The sequence below is a fragment of the Psammomys obesus genome, unplaced genomic scaffold (assembly GCF_907164565.1).
Source record: "Psammomys obesus unplaced genomic scaffold, mPsaObe1.curated_primary_1811, whole genome shotgun sequence".
Taxonomy (NCBI): domain Eukaryota; kingdom Metazoa; phylum Chordata; class Mammalia; order Rodentia; family Muridae; genus Psammomys; species Psammomys obesus.
Genome location: NW_026596962.1, coordinates 1133292 through 1156790, shown reverse-complemented (window position 1 = coordinate 1156790; position 23499 = coordinate 1133292). Strand labels below are relative to the sequence as shown.

Below are 23499 nucleotides of genomic sequence, written 5' to 3'. Positions count from 1 at the left end.
TCTGCAGGAGTGCAGCCATGTTTCACAGAGGACAATACACAGTTCAGCACACCGGCTTCCTGGTTTCTTTTAAATTCACTTCCAGGTGAAAGCAACAGCATGCATCTTGCCCCCTCGGCAGCCAGCACAAAGCATGAGGGAGGAAGAGCAGAGCTCAGTGCCTCCACCCTCTACTCACAGCTTGCAAGCTCAGTCTCACAAGCGGCCTCACAAACTGGTACTCGCTACCCGAGCCCAGGGGCTCCTGTGAGACTGCACCGGATCTACATGCCAGTCAGAGCGGCCTGGCTGCACACCCCACCCCTCTGCAGACGAACCCTAGGAGATCACCCAATGGGCCATAAAGGTCAAGAACCTGGCAATGTCTGATTTCTGTGCAGCAGTGTGGGGGTTATATCTGTTTAAAAGTACAGATAGAGACAGCGGTACCCTCCATCCTTTGTGGCCTGGACAGGTCTATGATCACTAGGTGAGGTAACCCACACAATTCGGGTGCGGAGAAGAACTCCATCTGTGAAGTGTTGACCTCATAAGCAAAGACCCCAGGGGACAGTACAGCACCAGGAAAGTGGAAAGAAGGGTCCTGGAGGCTCACTGGCCAGATGGCCTCACCAAATCAGAAAGCCCCAGGCCAGTCCTCAAGGAGCCTTTCTGTGAGGGTCATACACATCACCCTCACTGACACACATCTGTATCCCAGTGTACCTCCCAGTGACACCAGTGCTGGAGCAACAGTTAGGGCTGAGGGGCCAGCACTCCCGCAGAGCCCTGGCACCCACTGCTCAGCTTCCCCTCATTCCTGAGTGATCCGTCCATCCTGAGGAAGTCACGAAGGCCCCTCCCACTCAGCTCTGACTGCCCGAACACACACACCAACAGAGTGGAACCAAACATGCTAACCTTGGCTGCCTGGCACACACTCTCTGCCTTTTCCCAACAAACGTGAGATTAGTGAACTGACAGCAGGGTGAATCATCAGGCCAAAATTACACCAAACTACTACTTCTTAAAGTGTCTGCTGTGCTGCTCCTCCTGGGGCTGCAGAGAGCACACGGCTCCATTTTCATCAGCCCAGGGCTTCAGCGGAGATGGCGGGGTGTGCAGGTCTGCGGGCTGCCACACACAGCTGCCACACAAATTCACACCTACAATCTTGTCCTTCTCCTCTGAAATGACTAAAAACCTGGTAACAGTTTCCACTACTGCCTGGGGGAGGGGAGACAAGCGTGTTTTCTCAATAGAAGAAAAAAATGAGAAACTACTGGGCTGGTATGAGAAAAGGACTCACTTTCAGAGGAGCGGAACTTTGGGCAACTTTGGTCTTGCCCAACGTGGTGGTGCATATCTGTAATCCCAGTACTGTGGGAGGCAGAGGAGGCACATCTCTGTGAGTTCGAGGCCAGCCTGGTCTATAAAGTTAGTCCAGGACAGCCCCACAAACAAACACTTTGATTTTCTTACTGGACTCTTCAGCATTTTTGAAAATGTAATGCAATGTTGGGATGAAGTAGGAACTTCATTTTCCAATTTTGTCTTCTTCCATTAGAAACCTTAGAAACCTGAAAGTGAAGCCACTGTCCTGGAAATCAGGCATAGTCACTTCATCTCATAACCAATACTCATAACCACTTTAAAAGCAGGCATTGAGTTGTACATTTATCACAATAAAAGTATAAAACAAGAATTTTAAATGCTTGATCTCATGTAAAGTTCTATTATACATACTTCCCCCAGGAATCTACATGAACTAAAGCATGAACTAAATTTGTAAGGTATCACCCAGTAAACAGCGTATTTTTAAATATGGATGCAGCTTATTAATCACTGCTTCTTTTTGGGGGGAGGGGGATGGAGACAGGGTTTCTCTGTGTAGCTTTAGCTGTCCTTGACTCACTGTGTAGACCAGGCTGGCCTCAAACTCACAGAGACCCACCTGTGTCTGCTTCACAGATTGGTAGGATTCCAGGCGTGCACCAGCACAGCCAATTCATCACTGCTTCTCAAGATATACTTTTTTGCTGGGAGCAGTGACACAGGCCTGTAATACTAGTACTCTGGGAGGCAGAGGCAGGCAGATCTCTGTGAGTCTGAGGCCAGCCTGGTCTACAAAGCAATTCCAGGACAGCCAAGGCTACACAGAGAAACCCTGTCTCAAAAACAAAGCAAAAACAAAAATAACAAAGAATCAAGAAAGATCCATTTTTTAATGGGGGCAGGGTGCAGTTGGGTCCAGACACACATGGAGGCCAAGAGGTGGCCAGAGTTTTTGGAGCTGGACTCACAGACTGTTGTGAACCACCTGATGTGGATTCTGGATCCAAACCCAGGTCCTCTAAAAGAGCAGCAAGTGCTCTTAACCACTGAACCACCTCTCCAGCCCCAATCCACTGGATTTTTGCTAACATGTAACAACTACCCTTGGCTGGACACACTCAACTTCTTACTACCTGGGAGTCCTGACACAAGGCGCCTTACCTGTAAGTCTGTGTCTGTGCCTGGCTGATTCCGTAGGGTAAGTAAGACTGACTGACTAATGTCCAGTCCTTTCCCTTTGCATGCCTTCCCTGAGGGTTCCTGATCAGAATGCACCTTCCAAGCTGGCAGTGTTCTTCACGAGAAATACAGTGCACTGCCATGGGCATCTGTGTACACACATGAACAGACATGGGTGCTGACACCCCTCGAGCCTCCAGCAGACTCACACTTCCTTTCCTCTGCAGAGCTCCAGCCAATCTCCTCTCACTTGGAATCCCACTTAAAACCATTCCCTACTCCAGAAGCTGCAAGCCTATTGGAAAAAGTAATCTGGCCAAACAAAAAGGATAAATCATAAAAGGCTCAAGGTATTAAAAAAAAAAAAAAAACTATCCCTGCTGTAGTCACAAAGGAGGGAGCAGAACCAGAACTAGTCCAACACCCCTAACCATCCAGGAAACAGACACTCAACCCCCACACTCCTCAAACAAAACCTACACAATGCACAAAACACCAATCCACAGGACCACAGGACAGCCACCACCAAGAGGAGACCACAGAGCAGTGTGGAGGTGAGGACCCGTGGGCAGCAGAGGACACTCGGCCGCAGCAGCAGGAGTCATCTGACAGGTGAGGAGTGAACAGGCACAGGCAAGGGTTCCACAGTTACAGGTGTAAACAGGGGGCAGTGGACACTAACATCTAAGTGACTCTGACCAAGACACACTGATAAAAATAAGGGGATAGTCACTCAAGGAGGCGTGGTTAGGAAGACGGCAGCCTAGACTATGGAGTGAAGCCTACCAAAAGGAAAGAAAGGGAAAGGAATGAAGGAACAGTCAAGTAAATCTGCTTTAGAAATAAGTGAAATAAACTCAAAAGAACAATGCACAATAGCATTAAGTGCTAAGACATTCCTAAAATTAAAGACCTCTAAACAGTTCAACAAAAATAGTAGATAAAAAAATACTCAAGAAAGCAAAAACTAACAGTGAAAATTACAATGTCCTTTGGAGTGTAATCAGGCCGGAGAGCAGCCCTGGAGCAGAGCTTTGTCTGCAGGCTCAAGGCCCTGGTTTCCCACTGAAGGGAGAGGGAGGGGGCGCTAATGCCTAATGCCTAGTTTCCAAAACAGCACAAACTAAATCATACAACTGTGAAGTGTGAAGACACCACTGCTCTAAGAGAATAAAACTCGGCGCACGCTCACAAACACGCAGAAACAGCAACAGGGAGAAAAGACCCAAGAAATGTGGTGAATCGCTCATAAACCTGGATGGCTAAGAAAACAAAAGTGAGAAATACAAGGCCTGGAAGGACACTCATGTTTCCTCTACCTAACACGTAACAACCAAACGCCAGAGTCTGTACAGGGGTGCCCCCACACCTCAGAAGCCAGCAGGGGCCCCCATGGGCTCCCCACACTTGGGGCAAAAAGTCAACCAGTTCTCCCAAAACAGCATTTCTCAACTCCCATACTTACAGAGGAGGCTAGGGGCCCAGGTTAGACATCAGATGCAGACAGCAAAATAAATACCCAAGGATAACCCACAGAGAAAGGAAAACCAAGGGACACTTCGTAACAATGGAGCAGACAGAAAAGTAAAGTGGACCACTGAAATCAACTACTAACCCTAACGACCCCAAGGGAGCACACAGGCAGGAGGGGGAGTCTATCGGCCTCCTCGCAGTAAGAGAGTACAGCGGCCATGGTGACACCCGCATGAGAGCTGGGGTGGGCAGGAAGGAGGACTGTGAGCTGGAGCGCTCCTGCCTCAAAGGACAGAACAGAGGCTGCACAGGGGTTCGGCACCTAAGAACAAACTATACTCTTGGAGGGAATCCAGGTTGGGTTCCCAGCACACACACTGCTAAATTCACAACCGCCTGTAACTCCAGCTCCAGAGGATTTGATGCCTTCTTCTGGCCTCTGCAGGCAGGCGTGTACACACACACACACACACACACACACACACAGACTCTCTCTCTCTCTCTATATATATATATATATGCACACACTCATGCACAAATACACATACAAAAATACATTTAAATGTGTTCCATAAAGATACTCTGAACACGTATGAAAATGGCTATTACTCAAGTTCTTGTGAAGCAAAAATCCCCAATTGTTGGTAGAAATACTGACTAAATAAACAAACAGGAGATTTCCAAGAGAAACAAAATGATATCCTTATCATCATCAAATGCAATGGTATTTCAGGCTGGCCAAGATTTAAAAGACAGAAAACATCACTGAGAAAGCTATCAGACTTCTCTGACAGGGCATGAACCACACCACAGTGCCTTTGTCTTGAAGTCTGGTGATACCAACCCATTTAAATGACCCTTTGCTCCAAACATCACACCTTGGGGAACATACAAGTGTATACACAAAAAGTCCCCTGCATGCTAGACAGCCTGGAGACAACAGGCGGGAGTCTGTCCACCCACAGACACAACAAACTCGGGCATGGGGCTGGTGGGCACAGCACTCCCTGTGGGATGCCTGTGGTCCAGGCCACCCAAATAGTCCGTGCTCTTCACACACAGGGCACTGAGAATGTTCACGTGGGTGTGAACACATAGGACTGTGACCCATGCTGCCTTTAAATGTTCTCATGTTACAAACAGTTCCAGAGAATGAGGAGATCTCAGCAGGTAGCAGCATGTGCTATGAAATCAAGAGGTGCCTGAGTTCAAATCCCCAGCACCCACATAAAAGCTATGAATGACTACGGAATGCCTGTACCCTCAGTATGGGGAGAGCAGAGAAAGGCGGATCCCCCAGAGCTCGCTGGCCGGACAGCCAAGTTGGTCACCTCAGTTAGACTTTGTCTCAAGAAGATGGAAAACGATGCAGAAGAAGAGCCGCCTAATGCTCTCTTCTGGCTGTGCACGCAAATGTACCTGCACACACACGTGCGTGCACACGCCACACAACATGTGTGCATGTACACGCTAATGTGTGTGGGGAGAACTTCTTCATTTTAAAACTGTAGTTGTAGAAAAACGCATACAACATGACACTAATTTAATTTGTGACACTGAAAACATATGTGGAAAATTTTCATACTTAAGTATGCTAATATAGTCAAATGCCCATCAGAGTTTACAGAAGCCAATACATAGAGCTACATAAAATTATAGCCATGTTGGACAATGTCTAATATTTGTTCCTCCAAATGCCATCTCCCCTTTAATTTATAAATATCCAACAAAGATACTGACATTGTTATCATCAATAACACACATTTTATATACACCTTGAAAATAAATCATTCAGCACTCGGGAGGCAAAAGAAGGTGGATCTTTGAGTTCAAGGCCAGCCTGGTCTACAGAGTGAGTTCCAGGAGAGTCAGGGCTACACAGAGAAACCCTGCCTCGAAAAACCGAAAAAACAAACAAATAAAGAAAAGACAAGAAAAAAAATCACTTAATTTGGGCATGGAGCATTAACACCCCAAGTATTTGACTATAATTGAATTACGAAAACAGATGCTAGAGGGCTAGAGAGATGGCTTAGTGGTTAAGAACACTGGTGGTTCTTGCAGAGGATCTGAGTTCAATTCCCAGGACCCACATATTGGCTCACAAGGTTCTGCAATTCCAGTTCCAGGGTATCCAATGCCCTCTTCTGGTCTTCATGGGTACTGCACACACATGATGCACAGACATAAAGGTAGTCAAAACATCCATACTTACACATGAAATGATAATTTTAAATAATAAAAGAGGGGCTGGTGTTTTACCATTTGAAAACATTTGCTGCTCTTGGAGGACTCAGATTCAGTTCCCAGCACCCACATGGTGACTCACAACCATCTGTAAACGCAGGTCCAAGAGAGCCAATGGCGTCCACTGGCCATGTGCAGGTACACACACATACATGCAGGCAAACACTCATCTCCTGCATCCTGCAAACCTCACCGACCTTAACCTCTGAGTACTTCTGTGTGTGTCTTCAAAGTGAAGTCTATGGCTAAGCCCTCAAGCAGTAAGACCTTGAGTACAGCTGTCAATCAGTCAGTCTGCCTCAACAAGTAAAACACATATGTAGCTTCAATGACTTCCTCCAGACAACAGCATCGGAATCACCTTGTGCCAGGCACAGACATTACATGGAAGAGACAAAGTCCACATCGCAGCCTTCTGAGGACATGGCCCTGCTCCCTCTCAGCTAGCACAATTCCTTTCACTCAAAAATAGGACAAGAGCCCATTTTCTAAGCTCCAATGCAGACATCTTAAAGTGTATTCAACAAAGTGCCTTTCAAATGGATATGAAAGAATTCTGCCCCGAGTGATTAACTGCAAGCCTACAGCTCTATTTTCCACTCATCCTCCAAAACCAGTCAGGGTTTGTCTAAGAAAGGGATGTTATCATCAGAACACTTTAATTTATGATGATGCTGACGTCCCGTCTGACCAGCAGATCCTACGGCAATTGAATAACCGTAAATTTCACATGACTGCTTAGAAACAGCCTGAGTTCTTGAGCCCCCCAGATGTGCAGCCAACAGGGGGTGGCTGGCTCTGGAGATTTAAATCATTCTCAAGACCAGAACCCAGGATGATGCCTAAAGTCACAGAGACTGGGGGATCTTGGAATCCAGGGAGTAACCAAACAAAGTCCACCCACTGTCCAGCGAGGACCCTCAGGAAACGGTCTTCCCTTAAACAGGAACTTGCATTGACTCCACCAGCACTTTCTGTCCTCCATGACACTTGGCCTTGGCGACCCCACCTGGGCACAGGCCAGTCTCATGTTTAAAAACCTAGCAAGTTTTCTGAACACTGATAGCGCTCTTCTAGGAGACAATGAACAGAGCTCCAGGCCTTTTCAACGGCATTCCACTTATCAAAACAAGCCCTGCACGGATTGATACAGCCAGGAACAGAACTTGGCCCTCGGTCAAAATAATAAACCTGCTGATCAGAACATCTGCATTTACAAGCGTGAAGAACTGGTAACCTAAAGAGTCCAAGGACAGGGCACAGTCCCAGAACCAGGAAGTAACTCACATTTTGCCTTGAAAATGGGATGAAACTGTATTAACCAAACCGGAGAGCCTGAAAACCACCAGAGGTTTCGCTCAGTGCCCCCAAGAGCCAGCAGGAGTGTGCACCCGCCCCACAGTGCTTCCTAAATGACTCTCTGCTCCTTTTCCTCCTAAGCCCCTTCCCTTCCCCCTATTTCTCTATTTCATTCCCTCCCAGCAGCTCAGGCGTAATGACACAATACTCGGAACCCCACAGGAAGGAGGAGAGCCCTGCTTCGTTAGCACGCTCCTCCCCAGCACCGGAGTCAGGCACCCAGGAAGCCTCGGTTCTCGGTTCTCTCTGACCAACTGCCTCAGTCCTCTCCAGAGGACTCCTCCTCAGCACACTGTTACCTGGACACAGCTGTTGCCATTAATCTGACAGTGCCGTGTCCCGTCTACAGAAGACTGTCCGCTGGTCCTCCTGCCTCCCACAGGGCATGTCCTAAGCTAACCCTCAAACGTACCTCATACTTTACCATCAAGAGCATACCAGCTTCAAATTCAACAGCCACGCTTCCAGGAGGCAGGCCCCAATGGGGAAAACCCTGCTGAGTTCTTCTGACCCTGACTGGGGGAGAGCCTGCTCATCTTCCACCAGGACAGTGTTTCATGACGAAGAAGATGAACCCTCGCTGTGGTTTCCATCTGGTCTACCTCTAGCCCAGACAACGCTTATCAGTGTTCTGAATGTGTTTGTGGTGTGAGAGTCTCAAAATTGCAGCAAATAATGAAGAAACAAGTTTAATGTATAAATAGCATCTACTCCACTGAGTGAGGTCACATTTCTCTACCTTTTTAAACAAGTATCAATTTCATTAGCACCACACGCTAACCAACTGGGTTAACCAGCCAGCTAAGTACCATCTTTAAACCTGTGAAGAATGGTACCTGAGTCACCTTACACAGTTTGCACTAAACTGGGTGCTAAGTCGTCACTAGATGGTAGAGAACACGTGCCCACCTCTGATCCATACCTTCTTCAGGCAACATATACAATAAAAACTAATTTACTTCCAACTGCAAGATCGCCCTGAGGACTCCTCGATCTAGCAGCTTAGTACATGGTAACCCTCTGAAGATCCAGGGCACTTCCGGGTCTCTGAACACAGAAGACAACACTCCGATCATGGGAGGTGGGCACTCAAGGACAGCTCACAGGCACCCAGTTGAACACACAACACCTCCCAGCAAACAGGGACACCCTGGTATCTGTACCATCCCTTCCGATAATGAGAGCAACCAACAGAAACTGATTCTCTCCTTCCACCAAATGGCTGCTGAGGCTCCTCCAATACAGGCTTAGTGAAGCCCTTACCACTGAGCCGTCTTCCAGGCCCTCACTTAGATGTTTAAGAAACATTTTGAATACATTAATTTTTTTTAAAAAATCATTAATTTTACCCACTTCTCTTTCAGTGTGATTATTAGCATTCTATCTTAATGAGTAGCAAGCTGTCCACAGAGAGCAACCAAGCTGACCAAACTCTGAGGCCTACTTCTAAATAGCCTCTGGCCTAAGAACAGCTTTGACATGTCTGATGGTTGGGGGAAAAGATAGCAAAGCAATATTGTGTGACACATCAAATTATATGAAATCCAAATCTCAAGCATCCACAGCAAAGGGCTTCTTTATGGTAGACATGGGCTCTACAGTGTTGGAGCCCCAAGGCCAAGAAAACAGAGACATCTTCCCCTGGCCCAAAAGGCCTCTCTAGAAAACATGTGCTGAGCTGGGGAGATGGCTCAGTGGCTAAGCATGCGCTTGCTTGGAAAGAAAGCATAAGGACCCAAGTTCAAACTCCTAACATGTGTAAAAAAGAAAAGAAAATCAAGGCATGGCCACCCGTGCCTGTAACCCCAATACCCTGCGTGGGCAATGAAGACAAAAGGATCAATGGGACTCTCCAGCCTAGCTTCAGGTTCAGTGAAAGACATACAACACACGCACTCGCACGCACATACATACATACACACACACACACACACACACACACACACACACACACACACACCACACCAACGCACGTGCTCACACACAAAGAATGAAAAGGAGGGAGGAAGGCAGAGGAGGGAGGGAGGGAAAGTGATGAGCGCCTACAGACTGGAGGGAGGAGTCCCATGAGGGGGAATGAATTTCAAAGCTTCCTATCAACCACCTGGGGTATGAGGCCGCTAGGACAGAAGGACATAGGCTCAACCAAGGGCCCCAGATGGCTAGAGCCCCCCAGGTCCTCATTGCTGGTAGCTACTCAAGGCTCATGCTTATTTTAGGAACAACCTGTATAGGACTGAGGACATAGAGGACGTGACCACCAGCCAGACTCTGAGTGTCTCCAGACTCCTGTGGAGAATTCACCTGTAGGAATGGGGTGTGAACTATAACTCCCAAAGTGCTCCTATTTCAAATGGCTCAGACCAAGATGGAAATCAATTCTATAATAATTTCAACAGGCTTGGGGGCAAGGGGTCACAAACCAAGGGCATCTGCCCAAAGAGGTCACCTACCCAGAGAAGCCAGCTATGAGCTTCATTAAGGGTTCTAGTTTCCATGTCTCCGTGGGAAAAAAGGCAGAAATGACTGCCAACTTCCCAGGGCTGTTCTGAATATCAAATAATACACAAGCAGCACACAGCAGTGGCTTGTTCAGAGCAGCCACCTGATGACAGGTCCATGAAAGGACACAGACGCATCTGGGGGACAGGTTATCCAGGCTTCGATCGATTTAAGTGTGTAATAAATAATTAGTAAGAGGGCCAGCAGGAAAACTCAGCCAGCAAGGTGCTTGCCACAAAGTCTGCTGACCCGAGTTCAATCCCCAGGGCCCACATGGTGAAAGGGGAAAACCGGCTCCCCAAATTTGATCTCTGACCTCCACGCATGTGCCGTGGCCCACACTAGTCTTGGAACACACAGTCAGTAAGTAGTCAGCAGCACTGTATATAGTAAGGCACTGTATTTTGTTCTGACCTCCGCTTTTTTAAGTAGCCAGAAGGAACTACCTTGGAAAACCTCTATGCATCTGCCTTGACGCGGCCACGGAGCAGCAGAGTCTGTACAAATAAACAGCATCAGAGCCTACATGAGAGTGTCCTGTGCCACACTGGAACAGAACGCTCTCTCCAGGAAGAACCAATGTGGGTTTCCAGAACAGTTAATGCAACATATAAATCATCATGTTGTGCTTCTTATTTTGGTTGCCAGAAAGCTCTGATCCCAAATTCTGGCTTGCATGTCCCCCTGGAGGGAGTCTTGAGGTCTGCATGTGTGACCTTCATTTCCCACCATCATGACCAATTCATTACTCCATGGCCTGCATCTTATTTGTGTTTTATGACATTGAATGTGTGATCTTAAGTGGTCTCAACCGTTAATGGCAACAGATATAAACAAACAAACAAAAAAAAAAACTGATAACACCAATGTAAAAATAATGTGATTTCAATCACCAGAAACCCAGCGGAGCCCACAACTCTCTCAGCCAGCACCTACAGGAAGAAGCACCCTGGAGTGACACTAAGGCTGCTCTCAGCTGACAATGGCCATAACATATTTTGAGACGTTCTTAGGAAGTTAGCAAAATTATCCAATGTAAGGCCAGCAAAATGGCTCAGGAGGTAAATGTGTTTGCCAAAGTTGGTCCCCAGGACCCAAGTACTATTTCCTGCAAGTTGTCCTCTGACCTCCATACAAACAAACAAACAAACAAACAAACAAGCAGTCTGGAGAGACAGCCCAGCAGTTAAGAGTACTTGCTGCTCTTTTAGAGGACCCAAGTTCAATCCCCAGTTTTTGTCAGGTGGCTCATAACCACCTGTCACTCCAACTCAGGGGTTCCAACACCATCTTCTGGCTTCCATCGGCACCCTCAACCACACACACATACCCACACAAACACACACACAGTTAAATACATGATAAAACTGCTAAGTACATAGCTTCAGGCAGACAATGAAACACCATCCTCTTCAGACATCAATCATTGCCCTGAGTTTGGAGTCAACCTAGACATCTGTTCTCCTTCCAGAGAAAACCTAGAATGGCTGTCTGTGTCTGCTTGGAGTAACCCCACAGAAAAGGTCAGGTTTTGTGCTTCTTTAGCAATAGGACACTAACCAGCTCTGGCCTATGGAGGACTGAGGAGTGATGACTAGGAGTGAGGAAAAGTCATTCATGGTCACAGGCGGCCCACCCGGCCATCCCCAGGCACACAGGACAAAGACCCTCCAGTGAAGTGGGCTAGAATGCTGGTCACTCGGCTTAAGTACCATCTGGCCTCTGCTCCGTCCTGTCACATGTCTCTGGTCCTGCTACCTTACTTGTGTGTAGCTCTCCATCCATGCCAGCCCTGGTGCATGCCTTGCCAGCTGGCCCCCACCCAGACCTCTTTGCTGACGCCTTCATGCCCTGTTCACCTGTTCCCTACCTGAGGACACCAGCTATGACTGTCCCTGGCTCGTGGCTTGGGTCACAGGGCTGTAGCTGTACAAAAGAATGGCTATTGACTCCTCCCCTAATCCTCTGACTCCATTTGCTAGATTTTCACGCCAATAACTTGCTCTTACAAGATATGATGTTTCTAGCTGGAAATACACATCAGCCCAGAGCTTTAACGAATGAAAGGAGCCCAGGGTTTTATCTCAGTGCTGGTGGGAAATGAGGCCTGGAGATGGCACAGCTGGTAAAGTGCTTGCCATACACATGAGGACCCGAGTTCAGATCCTGAACACCTACATAAAAACTGGGCACAACTGTTCATGTTTACAACCCCAATGCTTGGTAGACGGACACAGACAGATTCTTGGAGCTGAGTGAACAGCCTGGCTCACCTAATCAATGAGCTCAACGTTCACAAATACCTGAATGCACGTGTGTACACACTCACCTGAACACACACAAACACACACACACACACACACAGAGCTAGTGGTATTGATAGCTACCACTGCATTTCCTTGAAAAACCTATGCCTTTGCCCACAGAGCCGGCCTGGAAACTATGCTGAGAGCTGGCTGGGATGCCGGGCTTTCTGCTTCCTCCTGGACTGCAGGCTGCAGTGGCTTCAGAGGGTGACAGCTGGCCCAGATCTTACACAAACACTTCTCTGTGGAGATGCAAACATTGACTCAACACTTTTTTACTGTGTGGAGCGAGCACTAAGCGCCACAGGTGAGCTGAGGGGCTCTCTACCAACCCTGCTTAGTAACTGATCATTTGCCAGCTCGGTGCTGACTCAGCAGACTACTTAGCTGCCTCTAGGCAGACTTTGAGCTCTCCTAGCTCAGAGTGTTCAGTGCCAATATCCTGGAAAGAAAAGCAACCTGGTGCTAAGCACCCAGGCCAAGCCCCACCCCATCTGTGGCCTTGGCAGAGTGACCAGATTTTCCTGCATTTCAGCACCTATGGAAACCCATGTTCACCCAAAAGTCACCTCTCAGCCACCTAAATACAGTAAAGTCCAAACAGAAATAACACAAAGCAACGCAAATGATCTTAAAAGCACTATGCTTGTACATAGTGAGGCCTAGTCTCAAAACAAAACAGTAATGATGGGAAGGAAGGAGGGAGAGAGGGAAGGAGAGAAAAGAAAAGGAGAAAAGCGAGGCCACACCGAAGTCACACTAGCCTGCATAGTTGGTAACTCACTACAGGGCGAACTGAAGCACAACTCAGTGGCAAGACATTCACCTTCCATCCTCTGAGCTGCAGAAGGACTAACTACAACCCACCCCGTGTGAGCATCTAAGGAAGCCTCTCTGAGCCAAAAGACCTAGCGAACTTTCTAAACCGGGTGACCGTGCTCCCAGACCACAGGACTGAAGGGCTACACCACAGGTTCCAGAGGCCCCTGTTTGTGCAACAGAAACACGCGCTGCACAGTGAGATCCCAAATTCCAATGAAACTCCAAGCACTTCCTCCGCTGACACGAAGGACAGCCTATAATCTTCTACCAGCCCAGAAGACAAGCGATAAACCCATCTACCAGTAAAACCATTAACATACTGTGCTTTTCTGTCACCAGGGCAGTTTACTGAGGCTAATTTTAATCCTACCACTAATCCCATGATTCTCTGAAACCGGCCCCAAGTTTGTGTTGCTATGGTGAGTGTGCACACAACGGGAAACCACTTACTGTCAGTTTTAGGAACGAGACCATCTTTCTCACCTCTTAATTATTTTTTAAAGTAAAAAGTCATTTCTGCGAAAAGGAAGACAACTGGTGCCTGGGTTACGTGCAGTTCTCTTCCCAATGACCACTGTGGCCTCACGCCCAGGACTTCTCCAACAAAGAACACTGACGTCATGCTAAGGACATGGTTAAGTACTATTACGGTTAGAACAATCCATCTCAACCTGGGAAAATATAATTACCAATGAATGATGGTGTTTTCCCACGCTGGTGCCAAACACTGCATCCCTGAGCCTCTCAGTGAAATTCATGTGCAAGGCAAGGCACAGTTCCACTGTTCAAACTCTGGGCAGTGCTCGGCCTCAGAGTTCACAGAACACGGCTGCGGACACACATATCACTAAGCTTGTTTGTTTACTTCTTTCCTTCAAACAGGAAAATCAGGAAGACGAAGGCTAATGAGGCCATCTGAAAAGACAGCAGAGTCCAGAGGCACGGGGGCCACAGCCACACACATCCCTCAGGAATGGAGGAGGTCAGTATGACAGGGCATGGTGACACCCCCTCCTGGACCTCAGCATGAAAACCTACCCTTGTGAATTAAATGCAGTCTAACAAAAAATCCCCAGGGTGCAAACAAAACTGTCACACACACAAAAAAATCAACAATGTGTGTAGATAATTCCACAACAGCTCAGAACTTTAGTAAAACCAGGAACCTCTGTATCTATGAAATCATCACGAAGACCAGGAAGCTGTGACTAAAACAGCCCTTATTCCTCCTCCTCCAGGGACTGGGAGAAGCTAAGCCCTTAAGAGTAGCGAAGGGGAGGGTAACACATTTTTAGCTCTAGGTTAAAAATCACAGGGATAATAGGGAACTGAAGTATAAACATTCTTTTTCTGACCAGCAGGATCTTCAGCCTTGCTCCCAAGAAAAAGTCTTTACCATTCTAACTCTTTCTAACTCTGGATTTTCCTGAATTCACATAATCACACAATACATAATGGCAAACTATTTCCCATAAACACAAGCCTTGCTCACCACTCATAAATACCAGCTGAAGAAGCTGCTAAAGCCACAGCCACCTCTGGGCACAACTTCCAATGCATCACTGACTACTCAATTTCAAAGAACATTCTCGAATGCCAAAATAAATCAATGTCCAGCACAGCTCTAGTCAGCTCATGCAATATAGGTTAAACAGAACCATATGGCAAAGAAACACACATGTTGCCCTTTGCTGAAACAAAGGACAAAAATTCCTCAACAAATTGTCCCTTACCCTTTCACATGGGAGGAGGCGGAGCTGATTAGAGGGATTTCTGAAGTACTAGGAATGCTGGGGGTGGAGGGGGAAGGGTACCTTACTGCCTGGCCACTAACAAAAAAATCTGGGTTCATCAGAGCACCTCCATTTCTGAGTCTCCCTCTAGGTCCCAAAGCTAACAGCAGATTGCAATCTCTAAGCATCGCCTAACCGAGCAGGAGGGCAGCCAGCTGTGTGCAGGAGGCATCAGCAGGTCCCCAGGGTGTGAGGGGCAGCCAAAGACAAGCCTACCTGTTCTGAAGGAGTAAAACACCTGCTCAACCATGCCTGGAAATAAAACAGTACGACATGGGCCTACCTCCTCCCACTGCCAGGGAGACAGTCAGAACGCCACCATTTCAGATTGTGTATGGCAAGAGTGCGAACTGGAGCGATGTCATTAAATTCCTGACTCAAAACAAACACGGAGAGAAAAACAATCTCCCAGAAGGAACACATCCTAGAGCAGAGAGATGTGTCTGATGAAACTGACTTCCAGATTAGCTTTTCCCTGTTCTCCAGTTTTGCGTCTTACTCATTACTTGACATATATTTATATGTTTGCTTTCTAAAAATAGCTTTAGTTCTAATTACTCTGCTTAGTAATTTCCAGGACCATTTGGGCTGAAGATTAAACACCAGATCTTTCCTGAGAAACTACTTTTAAGGCATGTTTGGGGCACAAAATTATACTTCTTGACAATTCCAATGTGTTGTGCATGGGACAGCTTTCAATCTGGCAGGGAAGGCCACAGCTGCCAGGGTCACGTGCAGGCAAATGCAGGGGATAAAGAAGGCAGGGCGTGCAGTTACAACTGCCAGTTTTTACCAGTCCTTCAGAAATATACCTCATTTACCCTGAACGACAGGCCAGGACGCTTACAGACCCAGGAATGCAGTCAAATGCCCGAAGTGTGTCTCCTCGAAATAAGCTTTAAAGTAGACAGGTTTTTTAAGACCCAGATAAACATTCCAAATTCAGTCAATGTCTCCCTTCACTCTTCCTTCCATAAGGTTAATTTTATTAATAATTACCATAAGTAGAAACACTAGGTAGGATTCCTTTCTTAAAATGGGTTTCTGGTAATTTTCAAAAATTCTTGGAAACTCTGAAATAATCATAGCAGGCTTCCAATGACAAGAAGACTCCTGCCTGCCCTCCTGGGCAGGAGAGGAGGGGAAGGGCAAGCACACCCTCTCTGTGTGTATCTCTCTGTGTGTCTCTTCCCCAAGCAGAGGGAAAAAGGGTCCTACCTCCCACTGCCGCAAAACTCCCTGCTGGTGGAAGAAGGGCGGACGGGAGCCAGGGCCTGAACATGGCAGGTGCTGCCCCTCATATGCTCCCTGATACCCTAAACCCTGAACAGGTGGTTGCCACGAACTCCAGGCAGTCTGGTGCAAAGGCTGGGATCAGGGCCCCACAGTGAAGGCCACAGCAGTCGCAGCAAAGCAGACTATAGAGTCAAACCCTACCCACGGCCCCGAGCATCCCCAGGGTCCACATTCACAACTTCCTCCCAGCATCTCCACGTTCCTCTCAGCCAGGGGCGTGCACAGCTTCGGATTCCAAAAGCCCCTCCTTCCTTCCTCAGGCTTCACAACAGCCCCACATCCTGAAGCTGGGCTTGCTGGGAAAACGCAGCTCCTGAGGAGATGCAGTTCCAAGCAGCACCAGAGGGGTCGCTCGCCTGCCCTGCCAGCTACGGAGTAATGAAATTAGTCCCGCAAGCTTCCACGTGAATAATTCTGGAAGCTAAGGTCAAAGGTGCCGAATTGTAAGCAGCCTGGAGAAGCTAGTGAACCACCAAGCAAAACTCCGGTGGACTCACAACACAGCTCCTAGGGTGCATGCTCAGGAAGATGGGGTGTAGGGGATTTCCCGGCTCTTTCCAGAACTTTGGGGGGCGGGGGAGGGCGCTAACAAAGAGATGCATTTTTAAAAAGGGGTACATCAGAATAGCTTTTCCCAAGCACGGAAACACAGAAACACTGGGTAAGCTGCTTTTGAGGAAGTAATGATATCCCCAGGTTCAAAAGTTTATACAGCAAATACCTACCTAAAGTTTCTCTTTTCTTCCATGAGTTCTATTAATTATGAACAAATCCACGTGCACCACCAAGGAAAATTTGGACTGTTCGAGATAAATATGGCCAGCAGAAAAAAAAAAAAAAAAAAAAAAAAGAACTGAAAACTGATATGGCCCCTGCACTTAAGTAACAGCCATGTTTGCTTTGGTTGTGAACCTGGTGATAGTATAAGCAAACTATTTCTTGTAGTGCCATAATTAACACCTGTCCTTTTCTCCTAAATTGAAAGTCGAGGAAGAAACAAAACAGTGAGCTGACCAGGCGACCCTCTAAAGGAGCAGCGTGACAATAGGAAAGCACTCAGGCCGGGCATGCTCCCTCCCCTACTGCCCAGCCATAATCAGCTTACATTTCGGCTCCGATTTCCATGGCCTTAAGGTATAATGCCGCTGAAATTCTACACACAACCTCCAGTCCCACTCCAGGCCACTCCCACAAAATTCTTTTTTTAAAGATTCCTTCTGGTAACTTGTGAATAAGGCCAAAACATATCCTGGAGTATGAATACACAGAAACCTACAACAACCCCTTAAGCCCTGGACTGGTTTTTCGAGAAGGAGCCATGACTAAACACTTAAAGTTGCCAGGGTACACTGCCATCTTCCCCCACTGGAAGACTGGGAGCCATCTGTTAGAGTAGTCCCCACTTCAAAATATTCTTAAAGAACCTCCTTTTCTCTTTCACACAACTGCTGCTCAACTTAATCACATCAAATGCCCCACTCATAAAAACTCAAATATCTCCTGGTAGGAACCAGCTAAGGCAAGAGGAGTTAAAACTTTCATTTATGAAAGTAAAGCCACAGTGTGACCCGTTTAGGGGTCTTCTCTCAATCCACTTTCACGGTGTCTCTGGGAAGTTAACGAGTAAGAGAGATTTGTAACGTCCCCGGGAATTTTTTAAAGGTACCTTAGTTGCCTCTATAAGGTGTTTACAAATAACAAGGCTCAAAAGCTGCCGAGGCAAGCTACCATGAGGACAAACCAGCAATTAGTATCAGTCACACACACCAAAGTTAAAGTTGGGGGCCCCAAGATGATTTCATACATTAGGTTTTTAACAACTCAGAACCACAAGTAATGAAAATTCCCTTCTCTCTGCTCACTGCAGGGAGCGGTGAGCGGCCAGAGCTAGCCACTGGGCTGTTTTGTTTCCTTCGGAAAGGCTTGCCCACTCCTCTAGCTAGCTTTATTACAGATCCACTGGGTGGCTGCTGTTTTAGAATGCTAATGTACTCCGGAGGCTTCCATATTAGCAAGTGTAAGAAAACAAAGTTCTCCCAACGAACTAAAAAAATATTAGACATGTATTTATCTTAACACATCAGGATTTTAATTTGATTATCAAAACAGTTGTGAGCCTCTTCCTGAGCTCAGCTTATCCCAGAGCCCATTCCAGATGGCTATGGGGTCACTCTCCTGGAACTAAGGCTGTCCCCTCCAGTGACCCAACTCATAGCCCTGACACGAGAGCAGCTCAACTCCATCTCCAGTTTTTTTGTTTTTTTGGGGGGGAGGGGGAAGGGAAAGGGACCCTCAGATTCATGCAGAACATGTATTGTGGTATATTTAATTCTTGCCGGTCTGTGTTTAAAAAAACAAAAAAACAAAAAGAGCTACTTTGACTCAACAACTGAAGAATGCAAGAGAAAATGAAGGAGTGATAAAAATGGGCTCTTGTGTACAGAGCAGTAGCGAATATCATGTCAAACAGCAGGCATGCCTTGTTCCTTAAAGTAACACATTCCTAAACCGAAATACTCCAACCATATTAATAGGGAGGTTTGAAACGTAATCTGGAAAGATCCTCTATACTCTGCTTCTACGGCGGGCAACGCACATCAATTTTTAAATTATATTTAATCAACATTCAAGACTTAATGGTAGGTTCACCGGGACGTGACTTTCTCCTGTACCTTTAATTAAGACGCCGTCTGAAGTTCCTTCCGAGACTTGCTGGTTAAGTGGGCACCGCGAGTGGACCCGAGGTCCAAGCCCTCGGTCCTTTGTTACTCAATGGACACCCTGGAAGGCCCGCCCCAGCCCAAGGGCACATCTGGGCTTCTAGAAAGGACCCACGCGCTCTCGGGGCCTCTCCTCCACGCAGACACCGGCTGGGTCTCCGCGTAGCCCACGGGAGCCCCCCGCCCCCCCTGCAGCCTCCGTACCCACCGGCCACTCCCGCCCCAAATCCGCCCCCGGGGAAGCAGGGCCCGACTCAGGTGTGGACACTTACATAAGCGCCCCCCGGAGGGGGGACGCCTCCACCCCCCAACCCACCTCCGGCAGAACAAAGTGAAGTTTAAAATAGAAAGCAATTACCTGGCCTGGCCGCCGCGCTGGGCCGCCGAGCCCCGCCGCGCCTCCGCAGAGCCCCCGCCCGGCCGGGCCACCCCTCCCGCCCACGCCCGCCCACGCCTCCGTCCCGCGAGTTCGCCGCCGCCCCTCCCCGCCCTCCCCGCGCCCCTCCCCCACGGCCCGCGCCCCTCGGCCCGCACGGACCCCCCAGCCTTTGTTACGGTGCGAAGTTGGGCTCGCGGGTCCGCGTCTCTTTCACTTCTTGGGTTACAGTGCGGGCGTGTGACGTCCGCTCCACATGACGGGGGCGGGGGCGGGCGCCCAGGAGAGGGGGCGGCGGAGCGGGGCCTCCTCTCCGGCGCCCCGCCCACGGCCCGCCCCCGCCCGCCCCCGGGGCCGCCGCCCCCGCCCCCGGGACGGGCAGGTGGGCGTCCCGCCCCCGGGCGCACGCCACGCCTCCGGGGCGGGCAGGTGGCGGCCCGCCCCCGCGCGCCCGCCCGCCCGCCCTCGGCTCCCCCTCCGCCGCCACCCAGGCCCACGCCCCCCCAGCGGCGCCGCGCCGCCGGGATACACAGAAATAGGAATGATTTAATGCAGCGACATACCCATTCCTCAAGCCGCGGGCTCGCCGAGATTGGAGCGAGGGCCGGCCGAGAGGGGTGGCGATCCGGTTGGGCGGATACGGCCCGCGTAGGAGGGCACACGCGGACCGGCAACACCTAGTGACCGAGTTGGAAATCTCGGGCGGGGGCAGCCTCGAGGTGGCCTCGGTGCAGCCAGAGACTGCGCACCGGGTGTGGACACTGTGCCTTCCGAGGTCTGTGGCACCGCAGGGCTCTCCGCCAAGGGGAGGGAGGCTCAGGCGTGAATTTAGCCCAACACTGCATCATCCCCACTGCCTCTCGTGAATCGCGAGGCAGCCCACCCAGCTCCCCAAACACGAACTAGGCGGCCAGGTCCAGCGCGTTCAAGTCCCCAAGTGAGTGTTGCACTAAGTCACCCATCCGTCGCTAGGGATGTCCCTGAGAAGAGTGCAGCGGATTCAGACAGCAGGCGGCGTGGGGTGGCCCGGGACAGCCTGCCCGTGAATGTACCCATTGTGCGGAGAGGACGCAGCCAGGGCGCAGCGCTGGCAGGACCGGCGAACACCAGAACTTTCATTCTCCGAGAGCAGCTCGCCTTCCAGAATTTACCATGGCCTAAGTATCACTCCCCGTGAGAAAATGCAATTGGAAGTTGGAAGACGAACGGCGCCCTTCACTTTTACAAGGACTTAACGTCTTTTTTCAGCAACCCACAACCTCTGCACATTTGCCACCGGCCAGCGGCTGCAGCGCACCCCCACCGGCGCCTGGACCAGGCGGGTGGAGCCGCTCCCGAGTCCCCAATGGCCGAGAAGTGTTATCAGTCTTTTCTCTCTCCTTCCCGAGCGGCGGGTTTCGGCTTGAATCCGAAAGTGTCTCTACTGCCCAGTCTTCACAGGAAGACGCTGGGAGGGGGCAGGGTCTCCACTTGGCCTGCTGCGTGCGCATCTAGCTGGACAGACTTGGATAAAAGCGTGTCCACGTCTACAGCACACATCTGTGCAAATGCGGGAGCCTGCGGATGCGCGCGGCTGGCCGCACTGTGCCGACACACGGGCGCGGGCGCGCGCGACGCGCGCTCCCATACACACACACACACACACACACACACACACACACACACACCCCAAATTACCTCCGGGATAGAGAAAGCTGCTGCGGATTGGCCGACCCAGCCGTCACTCACACCCAGGGGGCAGGGAGAAATTGCAAGGCAGTTTCTTTTTTCTCTCTCTCTCCCCTCCCTGGCGTTCCATTTAATGGTAAAACAACGGCAGAGCTCTGAAAGTTAGCCATCTATGCAGTTAGTCTCCCTAACGAGGCCCGAGTCAGAGGATTCCATTTAAATAAATCCTTTACTTCCACAATGGACGAAAAGGAAAACGGGCAGCGGGAGCAGGGAGCCCCGAGGAAGACGGAGGGGGAGTCACTGGGGCGAGTAGACTCAGGGTAGAGTTGTTCTCAACACCCCAAAAAGGACTTTGGCCGTTGAGTGATTTAATAATTTTAAAATGTTCTCAGGTGTCATATTATAGCCAATGTTCGTCCCTAATTTTTAGAGTCGTTATTTTATTATTTAAGCATGCTGAAGCAAGCATGTTTCCTTAAGAAAGAACTGACCTATTTTTGGCTGGAGATAAACGATCATGTTAACAGATGTTAATCTTGTAATCTGTTTTTCCTGTCAAGCACTTCACATACCCGGGCTTCAGGACCTTAAAAATAACATCTATTCCAAAAAGACCTGACGTCACAATCCACTCTGGGGGGGGGGGGGTTAGCACTCCCCTCCAGTTTTTTTTTTTCCTCCTGCAATGATTTCAAAGACATTAAATCTTTTTAATTTATAAGTGCCGATTTGTTCTGCCTCAACTCCCACAGGCTTTTATTTGCATTTCAAATTCCACAGGTTACACCAGTCGCCTTTTCAAAAAAAAAAAAAAAATGTAAACCAACAATGCAGCAGTAAATGGCTTTTTGTGCATCTGGATTAAATAAGACACCGAATGAATATATTTAAAGAGGAGGGCCGAGCAAGTTGATGTGTGCTCACCCGGAAGCCAAGGGACTCTTCACCAGCAAGCCAGGCAGGGAGTTAGCTGCACACACAGCCCGGGAGCTGGGGGCTGGTGGACTGGGCTGGGCGGCCGCTTGTTAACGCTGGTGATGGATGCGGCTGACTTACAGACCCACATTTTTCGGGTAAAAGGCTGCTTCTCTGCAGTCCTAATTGCAGGGATCTACTGGTTTCCCGGCTCACAAAGCCTGAGAGTCCTGGCACGCGGGTCTTCCTCCCTGGACCGCTGGCCCGAGGACCCCGCTGGCCTGGCTTCTGACAAACTTATTCAGACAAAGTTTCTCTAAAACTTGACGAGGTGGTTTAATCTGAATACTGATCTTAACTATTTGGTATGTTCTCCCTGGAAATGGCAGAGGAGGCGCCGTTCCAAACCCTACCCCACCCCCGCAGCATACATCCCACTGAGTTCTTCTCTTTCGCTCACAGGGTGTAATTCGTGTGTATGTGTGTTTACACATATACACATTTACATTGGCTATCAGTAAGTCCCCCCCGCCCCCACTCTGCGCCCAGCAAGGCAAACCGCAATTGCGTGGAGTCCCGCCGCGCAGGGATCTCCTCCCCACCCCACTCCAAGTCACTTCCAGAACCGCGCCCCCGCCCCCACCCCTATGAGAACTTCCCTTTCCCGAGAGCCCACTTCTTCAGTGTTGGGGTCACTCGGATCTCCCTGCTGACGGGCAGGAGCTCCGGGAGGGGACAGTGCGAACACCCTCCACCAAACACAAACACACGAACACGTCCCCTCGGCAGCAGCTCCGTGCCCACAGGCATCGATCCCCTCCGCCAAACCCTTAATAATTGAAACGGCTCCTCCAGCCCCGCCGCCCATCACCCACCTTCATTAGCCAGAGCGTTTTACTTTAAAGTAAGGCAATTTGCTCTTTGTCTCCTAATGGATGAGAGCGCATCCGAGCTCCCCTCCTCCCGCGTCGCCTTTGACGAAGTGTACAAAGCCAGAGCCTCTTCCGCGCTCCCACCCCGGCCCCCACCCCGCCCCTTCACTGCGGTAAAAGCCTCCTCCCGGGCGCTCGCCCCGCCGCCCGAAGTTTCATCTTCGCCTCTCCTGGAATTGCAGAGCGGAGTAACTACCAGCACCGAAAGCCAAGTCGCCCTCCTGGCGCCAGCGACCTTCCACAGGGCGCGCCCCCTGCCCAGCGCGCCCCCACCCCACGAGGCACCCGCAGGGTCCTGAGCACGTTTTGGGTCCCGACCCTCCCGGCCATGCCAGTCGCCGATCCTCCCTCCAACCGGCCAGGACGCGCCCCCGCCCCACGGCCCCTACCTTGGCGGGGGGAGGCGGCCGGCCCCGGGAGGAGGAGGAGGAGGAGGACGCGCACGCCCCGCGCATCTGAAGGTGAAGCCGAGCGCTCGCGGCGCGGAGCCGAGCGCTGCTCCAGACCGAGCGCGCCAGCTGCGCCCGGGCGCGGGGGACGCGCGAGGGCGCGCGGGACCCGCCACGCGCCTGGCCCCCCTCCGCGCGCCGCGCC

At 49.8% G+C, this 23499-nt stretch overlaps 1 protein-coding gene across 7 annotated transcripts in view; it reads right to left on the bottom strand.

The window, feature by feature from the left end:
* The window catches only part of Znf516 (zinc finger protein 516), an 86331-nt gene extending 62993 nt beyond the window's left edge, over window positions 1-23338 (bottom strand). For 5 of the 7 annotated variants that reach the window (XM_055598753.1, XM_055598746.1, XM_055598751.1 and 2 more), the window contains exon 1: window positions 19550-19617. The gene's annotated coding sequence lies outside the window, so the exon portion shown is untranslated. Of the gene's footprint in view, window positions 1-19283; window positions 19310-19549; window positions 19618-23294 lie in introns of those variants that run through there. The other 2 variants (XM_055598748.1, XM_055598749.1) reach the window with 2 other exon arrangements.
* Window positions 23339-23499: the final 161 nt, after the last annotated feature.